Genomic DNA, 7388 nt, shown 5'->3' with positions numbered 1-7388 from the left:
GCCCATGGGGCTGCGGGCTTTGCGGCGGCCATCAGCCTCGGTGCCATCGGCGCCCACGTGGCGCCGCCGCGCCAGCCTGCGAAGCATTTTCCGGTAGGGCCGCGGCTCTGGCGACAGCTCCCACGGCCGAAGAGCCAGGAGGGAAAGCCGTGCCTCGTTGGAAAGCTCTTTGTCAGCCACTCGCATGGCCCCACAGCCCATGGGGCTGCGGGCTTTGCGGCGGCCGTCAGCCTCGGCGCCACCGGCGCCCACGTGGCGCCTCTGCGCCAGCCTGCGAAACATTTTCCGGTAGGGCCACAGCTCTGGCGACAGCTCCCACGCCCGAAGAGCCAGGAGGGAAAGCCGTGCCTCGTTGGAAAGCTCTTTGGCAGCCGATCGCGTGGCCCCACAGCCCCTGGGGCTGCGGGCTTTGCGGCGGGCGTCAGCCTCGTCGCCACCAGCGCCCACGTGGGGCCGCCGCACCAGCCTGCGAAGCATTTTCCGGTAGGGCCGCGGCTCTGGCGACAGCTCCCACGCCCGAAGAGCCAGGAGGGAAAGCCGTGCCTCGTTGGAAAGCTCTTTGGCAGTCGCTCACGTGGCACCACAGCCTGTGGGGCTGCGGGCTTTGCGGCGGCCGTTAGCCTCGGCACCGTCGGCGCCCACGTCGGGCCGCCGCGCCAGCCTGCGAAGCATTTTCCGGTAGGGCCGCGTCTCTGGCGACAGCTCCCACGCCCGAAGAGGCAGGAGGGAAAGCCGTGCCTCGTTGGAAAGCTCTCTGGCAGCCGCTCGCGTGGCCCCACAGCCCGTGGGGCTGCGGGCTTTCCGGCGGCCGTCAGCCTCGGCGCCACCGGCGCCCACGTGGCGCCGCCGCGCTAGCCTGCGAAGCATTTTCCGGTAGGGCCGCGTCTCTGGCGACAGCTCCCACGCCCGAAGAGCCAGGAGGGAAATCCGTGCCTCGTTGGAAAGCTCTTTGGCAGCCACTCGCATGGCCCCATAGCCCGTGGGGCTGCGGGCTTTCCGGCGGCCGTCAGCCTCGGCGCCATCGGCGCCCACGTGGCGCCGCTGCGCCAGCCTGCGAAACATTTTCCAGTAGGGCCACAGCTCTGGCGACAGCTCCCACGCCCGAAGAGCCAGGAGGGAAAGCCGTGCCTCGTTGGAAAGATCTTTGGCAGCCGCTCGTGTGGCCCCACAGCCCGTGGGGCTGCGGGCTTTCCGGAGGCCGTAAGCCTCGGCGCCACCGGCGCCCACGTGGCGCCGCCGCGCCAGCCTGTGAAGAATTTTCCGGTAGGGCCGCGGCTCTGGCGACAGCTCCCACGGCCGAAGAGCCAGGAGGGAAAGCCGTGCCTCGTTGGAAAGCTCTTTGGCAGCCGCTCACGTGGCCCCACAGCCCGTGGGGCTGCGGGCTTTGAGGCGGCCGTCAGCCTGGGCGACACCGGTGCCCACGTGGGGCCGCCGCTCAGCCTGCGAAGCATTTTCCGGTAGGGCCGCGGCTCTGGCGACAGCTCCCACGGCCGAAGAGCCAGGAGGGAAAGCCATGCCTCGTTGGAAAGCTCTTTGGCAGCCGCTCGCGTGGCCCCACAGCCCGTGGGGCTGCGGGCTTTGCGGCGGCCGTCAGCCTCGGCGCCACCGGCGCCCACGTGGCGCCTCGCGCCGCCTGCGAAGCATTTTCCGGTAGGTCTGCGGCTCTGGCGACAGCTCCCACGCCCGAAGAGCCAGGAGGGAAAGCCGTGCCTCGTTGGAAAGCTCTTTGGCAGCCGTTCGTGTGGCCCCACAGCCCGTAGGGCTGCGGGCTTTGCGGCGGCCGTCAGCCTCGGCGCCACCGGCGCTCACGTGGCGCCGCCGCGCCAGCCTGCGAAGCATTTTCCGGTAGGTCTGCGGCTCTGGCGACAGCTCCCACGCCCGAAGAGCCAGGAGGGAAAGCCGTGCCTCCTTGGAAAGCTCTTTGGCAGCCGCTCGCGTGGCCCCACAGCCCATGGGGCTGCGGGCTTTGCGGCGGCCATCAGCCTCGGTGCCATCGGCGCCCACGTGGCGCCGCCGCGCCAGCCTGCGAAGCATTTTCCGGTAGGGCCGCGGCTCTGGCGACAGCTCCCACGGCCGAAGAGCCAGGAGGGAAAGCCGTGCCTCGTTGGAAAGCTCTTTGTCAGCCACTCGCATGGCCCCACAGCCCATGGGGCTGCGGGCTTTGCGGCGGCCGTCAGCCTCGGCGCCACCGGCGCCCACGTGGCGCCTCTGCGCCAGCCTGCGAAACATTTTCCGGTAGGGCCACAGCTCTGGCGACAGCTCCCACGCCCGAAGAGCCAGGAGGGAAAGCCGTGCCTCGTTGGAAAGCTCTTTGGCAGCCGATCGCGTGGCCCCACAGCCCCTGGGGCTGCGGGCTTTGCGGCGGGCGTCAGCCTCGTCGCCACCAGCGCCCACGTGGGGCCGCCGCACCAGCCTGCGAAGCATTTTCCGGTAGGGCCGCGGCTCTGGCGACAGCTCCCACGCCCGAAGAGCCAGGAGGGAAAGCCGTGCCTCGTTGGAAAGCTCTTTGGCAGTCGCTCACGTGGCACCACAGCCTGTGGGGCTGCGGGCTTTGCGGCGGCCGTTAGCCTCGGCACCGTCGGCGCCCACGTCGGGCCGCCGCGCCAGCCTGCGAAGCATTTTCCGGTAGGGCCGCGTCTCTGGCGACAGCTCCCACGCCCGAAGAGGCAGGAGGGAAAGCCGTGCCTCGTTGGAAAGCTCTCTGGCAGCCGCTCGCGTGGCCCCACAGCCCGTGGGGCTGCGGGCTTTCCGGCGGCCGTCAGCCTCGGCGCCACCGGCGCCCACGTGGCGCCGCCGCGCTAGCCTGCGAAGCATTTTCCGGTAGGGCCGCGTCTCTGGCGACAGCTCCCACGCCCGAAGAGCCAGGAGGGAAAGCCGTGCCTCGTTGGAAAGCTCTTTGGCAGCCACTCGCATGGCCCCATAGCCCGTGGGGCTGCGGGCTTTCCGGCGGCCGTCAGCCTCGGCGCCATCGGCGCCCACGTGGCGCCGCTGCGCCAGCCTGCGAAACATTTTCCAGTAGGGCCACAGCTCTGGCGACAGCTCCCACGCCCGAAGAGCCAGGAGGGAAAGCCGTGCCTCGTTGGAAAGATCTTTGGCAGCCGCTCGTGTGGCCCCACAGCCCGTGGGGCTGCGGGCTTTCCGGAGGCCGTAAGCCTCGGCGCCACCGGCGCCCACGTGGCGCCGCCGCGCCAGCCTGTGAAGAATTTTCCGGTAGGGCCGCGGCTCTGGCGACAGCTCCCACGGCCGAAGAGCCAGGAGGGAAAGCCGTGCCTCGTTGGAAAGCTCTTTGGCAGCCGCTCGTGTGGCCCCACAGCCCGTGGGGCTGCGGGCTTTCCGGCGGCCGTCTGCCTCAGCGCCACCGGCTCCCACGTGTGGCCGCTGCGCCAGCCTGCGAAGCATTTTCCGGTAGGGCCGCGGCTCTGGCGACAGCTCCCACGCCCGAAGAGCCAGGAGGGAAAGCCGTGCCTCGTTGGAAAGCTCTTTGGCAGCCGCTCACGTGGCCCCACAGCCCGTGGGGCTGCGGGCTTTGCGGCGGCCGTCAGCCTCGGCGCCATCGGCGCCCACGTGGCGCCGCCGCGCCAGCCTGCGAAGCATTTTCCGGTAGGGCCGCGGCTCGGGCGACAGCTCCCACGCCCGAAGAGCCAGGAGGGAAAGCCGTGCCTCGTTGGAAAGCTCTTTGGCAGCCGCTCGCATGGCCCCACAGCCCCTGGGGCTGCGGGCTTTGCGGCGGCCGTCAGCCTCGGCGCCACCGTCGCCCACGTGTGGCCGCTGCGCCAGCCTGCGAAGCATTTTCCGGTAGGGCCGCAGCTCTGGCGACAGCTCCCACGCCCGAAGAGCCAGGAGGGAAAGCCGTGCCTCGTTGGAAAGATCATTGGCAGCAGCTCGTGTGGCCCCACAGCCCGTGCGGCTGCGGGCTTTGCGGCGGCCGTCAGCCTCAGCGCCACCGGCGCCCACGTGGCGCCTCGCGCCAGCCTGCGAAGCATTTTCCGGTAGGGCCGCGTCTCTGGCGACAGCTCCGACGGCTGAAGAGCCAGGAGGGAAAGCCGTGCCTCGTTGGAAAGCTCTTTGGCAGCCGCTCGCATGGCCCCACAGCCCGTGGGGCTGCGGGCTTTGCGGCGGCCATCAGCCTCGGCGCAACCGGCGCCCATTCGGCGCTGCCGCGCTAGCCTGCGAAGAATTTTCCAGTAGGGCCACAGCTCTGGCGACAGCTCCCACGCCCGAAGAGCCAGGAGGGAAAGCCGTGCCTCGTTGGAAAGCTCTTTGGCAGCAGCTCGCGTGGCCCCACAGCCCGTGGGGCTGCGGGCTTTGCGGCGGCCGTCAGCCTCAGCGCCACCGGCGCCCACGTGGCGCCTCGCGCCAGCCTGAGAAGCATTTTCCGGTAGGGCCGCGTCTCTGGCGACAGCTCCCACGCCCGAAGAGCCAGGAGGGAAAGCCGTGCCTCGTTGGAAAGCTCTTTGGCAGCCGCTCGCATGGCCCCACAGCCCGTGGGGCTACGGGCTTTGCGGCGGCCGTCAGCCTCGGCGCCACCGGCGCCCACGTGGCGCCGCCGCGCCAGCCTGCGAAGCACTTTCCGGTAGGGCTGCAGCTCTGGCGACAGCTCCCACCCCCGAAGAGCCAGGAGGGAAAGCCGTGCCTCGTTGGAAAGCTCTTTGGCAGCCGCTCGCGTGGCCCCACAGCCCGTGGGGCTGCGGGCTTTGCGGCGGCCGTCAGCCTGGGCGCCACCGGCGCCCACGTTGTGCCGCCGCGCCAGCCTGAGAAGCATTTTCCGGTAGGGCCGTGGCTCTGGCGACAGCTCCCACGGCCGAAGAGCCAGGAGGGAAAGCCGTGCCTCGTTGGAAAGCTCTTTGGCAGCCGCTCGAGTGGCCCCACAGCCCGTGGGGCTGCGGGCTTTGCGGCAGCCGGCAGCCTCGGCGCCACTGGCACCCACGTGGGGCCGCTGCGCCAGCCTGCGAAGCATTTTCCGGTAGGGCCGCGGCACTGGCGACTGCTCCCACGCCCGAAGAGCCAGGAGGGAAAGCCGTGCCTCGTTGGAAAGCTCTTTGGCAGCCACTCGCGTGGCCCCACAGCCCGTGGGGCTGCGTGCTTTGCGGTGGCTGTCAGCCTCGGCGCCACCGGCGCCCACGTGGCGCGACCGCGCCAGCCTGCGAAGCATTTTCCGGTAGGGCCGCGGCTCTGGCGACAGCTCCCACACCCGAAGAGCCAGGAGGGAAAGCCGTGCCTCGTTGGAAAGCTCTTTGGCAGCCGCTCGCGTGGCCCCACAGCCCATGGGGCTGCGGGCTTTGCGGCAGCCGTCAGCCTGGGCGACACCGGCGCCCACGTGGGGCCGCCGCGCCAGCCTGCAAAGCATTTTCCGGTAGGGCCGCGTCTCTGGCGACAGCTCCCACGCCCGAAGAGCCAGGAGGGAAAGCCGTGCCTCGTTGGAAAGCTCTTTGGAAGCCGCTCGTGTGGCCCCACAGCCCGTGGGGCTGCGGGCTTTCCGGCGGCCATCAGCCTCAGCGCCACCGGCGCCCACGTGGCGCCGCTGCGCCAGCCTGCGAAGCATTTTCCGGTAGGGCTGCATCTCTGGCGACAGCTCCCACGCCCGAAGAGCCAGGAGGGAAAGCCGTGCCTCGTTGGAAAGCTCTTTGGCAGCCGCTCGCGTGGCCCCACAGCCCGTGGGGCTGCGGGCTTTCCGGCAGCCGTCAGCCTCAGCGCCACCGGCGCCCACGTGGAGCCGCTGCACCAGCCTGCGAAGCATTTTCCGGTAGGGCCGCGGCTCTGGCGACAGCTCCCACACCCGAAGAGCCAGGAGGGAAAGCCGTGCCTCGTTGGAAAGCTCTTTGGCAGCCGCTCGCGTGGCCCCACAGCCCGTGGGGCTGCGGGCTTTGCGGCGGCCGTCAGCCTGGGCGACACTGGCGCCCACGTGGTGCCACCGCGCCAGCCTGCGAAGCATTTTGCTGTAGGGCCACGGCTCTGGTGACAGCTCCCACGCCCGAAGAGCCAGCAGGGAAAGCCGTGCCTCGTTGGAAAGCTCTTTGGCAGCCACTCGCATGGCCCCACAGCCCGTGGGGCTGCGGGCTTTGCGGCAGCCGTCAGCCTCGGCGCCACTGGCACCCACGTGGGGCCGCTGCGCCAGCCTGCGAAACATTTTCCCGTTGGGCCGCGGCTCTGGCGACAGCTCCCACGGCCGAAGAGCCAGGAGGGAAAGCCGTGCCTCCTTGGAAAGCTCTTTGGCAGCCGCTCGCATGGCCCCACAGCCCGTGGGGCTGCGGACTTTGTGGCGGCCGTCAGCCTCGGCGCCACCGGCGCCCACATGGTGCCGCCGCGCCAGCCTGCGAAGCATTTTCCGGTAGGGCCGCGGCTCTGGCGACAGCTCCCACGCCCGAAGAGCCAGGAGGGAAAGCCATTCCTCGTTGGAAAGCTCTTTGGCAGCCGCTCGCATGGCCCCACAGCCCGTGGGGCTGCGGGCTTTCCGGCGGCCGTCAGCCTGGGCGACACTGGCGCCCACGTGGTGCCACCGCGCCAGCCTGCGAAGCATTTTGCTGTAGGGCCACGGCTCTGGTGACAGCTCCCACGGCCGAAGAGCCAGGAGGGAAAGCCGTGCCTCGTTGGAAAGCTCTTTGGCAGCCACTCGCATGGCCCCACAGCCCGTGGGGCTGCGGGCTTTGCGGCAGCCGTCAGCCTCGGCGCCACTGGCACCCACGTGGGGCCGCTGCGCCAGCCTGCGAAGCATTTTCCCGTTGGGCCGCGGCTCTGGCGACAGCTCCCACGCCCGAAGAGCCAGGAGGGAAAGCCGTGCCTCCTTGGAAAGCTCTTTGGCAGCCGCTCGCGTGGCCCCACAGCCCGTGGGGCTGCGGACTTTGTGGCGGCCGTCAGCCTCGGCGCCACCGGCGCCCACGTGGTGCCGCCGCGCCAGCCTGCGAAGCATTTTCCGGTAGGGCCGCGGCTCTGGCGACAGCTCCCACGCCCGAAGAGCCAGGAGGGAAAGCCGTGCCTCATTGGAAAGCTCTTTGGCAGCCGCTCGCGTGGCCCCACAGCCCGTGGGGCTGCGGGCTTTGCGGCGGCCGTCAGCCTCGGTGCCACCGGCGCCCACGTCGGGCCGCCGCGCCAGCCTGCGAAGCATTTTGCAGTAGGGCCGCGGCTCTGGCGACAGCTCCCACGCCCGAAGAGCCAGGAGGGAAAGCCGTGCCTCGTTGGAAAGCTCTTTGGCAGCCACTTGCATGGCCCTAAAGCCTGTGGGGCTGCGGGCTTTCCGGCGGCCGTCAGCCTCGGCGCCATCGGCGCCCACGTCGGGCTGCCGCGCCAGCCTGCGAAGCATTTTCCGGTAGGGCCGCGGCTCTGGCGACAGCTCCCACGCCCGAAGAGCCAGGAGGGAAAGCCGTGCCTCGTTGGAAAGCTCTTTGGCAGTC

This window comes from Larus michahellis, unplaced genomic scaffold (genome assembly GCF_964199755.1).
Source record: "Larus michahellis unplaced genomic scaffold, bLarMic1.1 SCAFFOLD_39, whole genome shotgun sequence".
NCBI classification, from domain to species: domain Eukaryota; kingdom Metazoa; phylum Chordata; class Aves; order Charadriiformes; family Laridae; genus Larus; species Larus michahellis.
Note: the sequence above shows the minus strand (reverse complement) of the source record.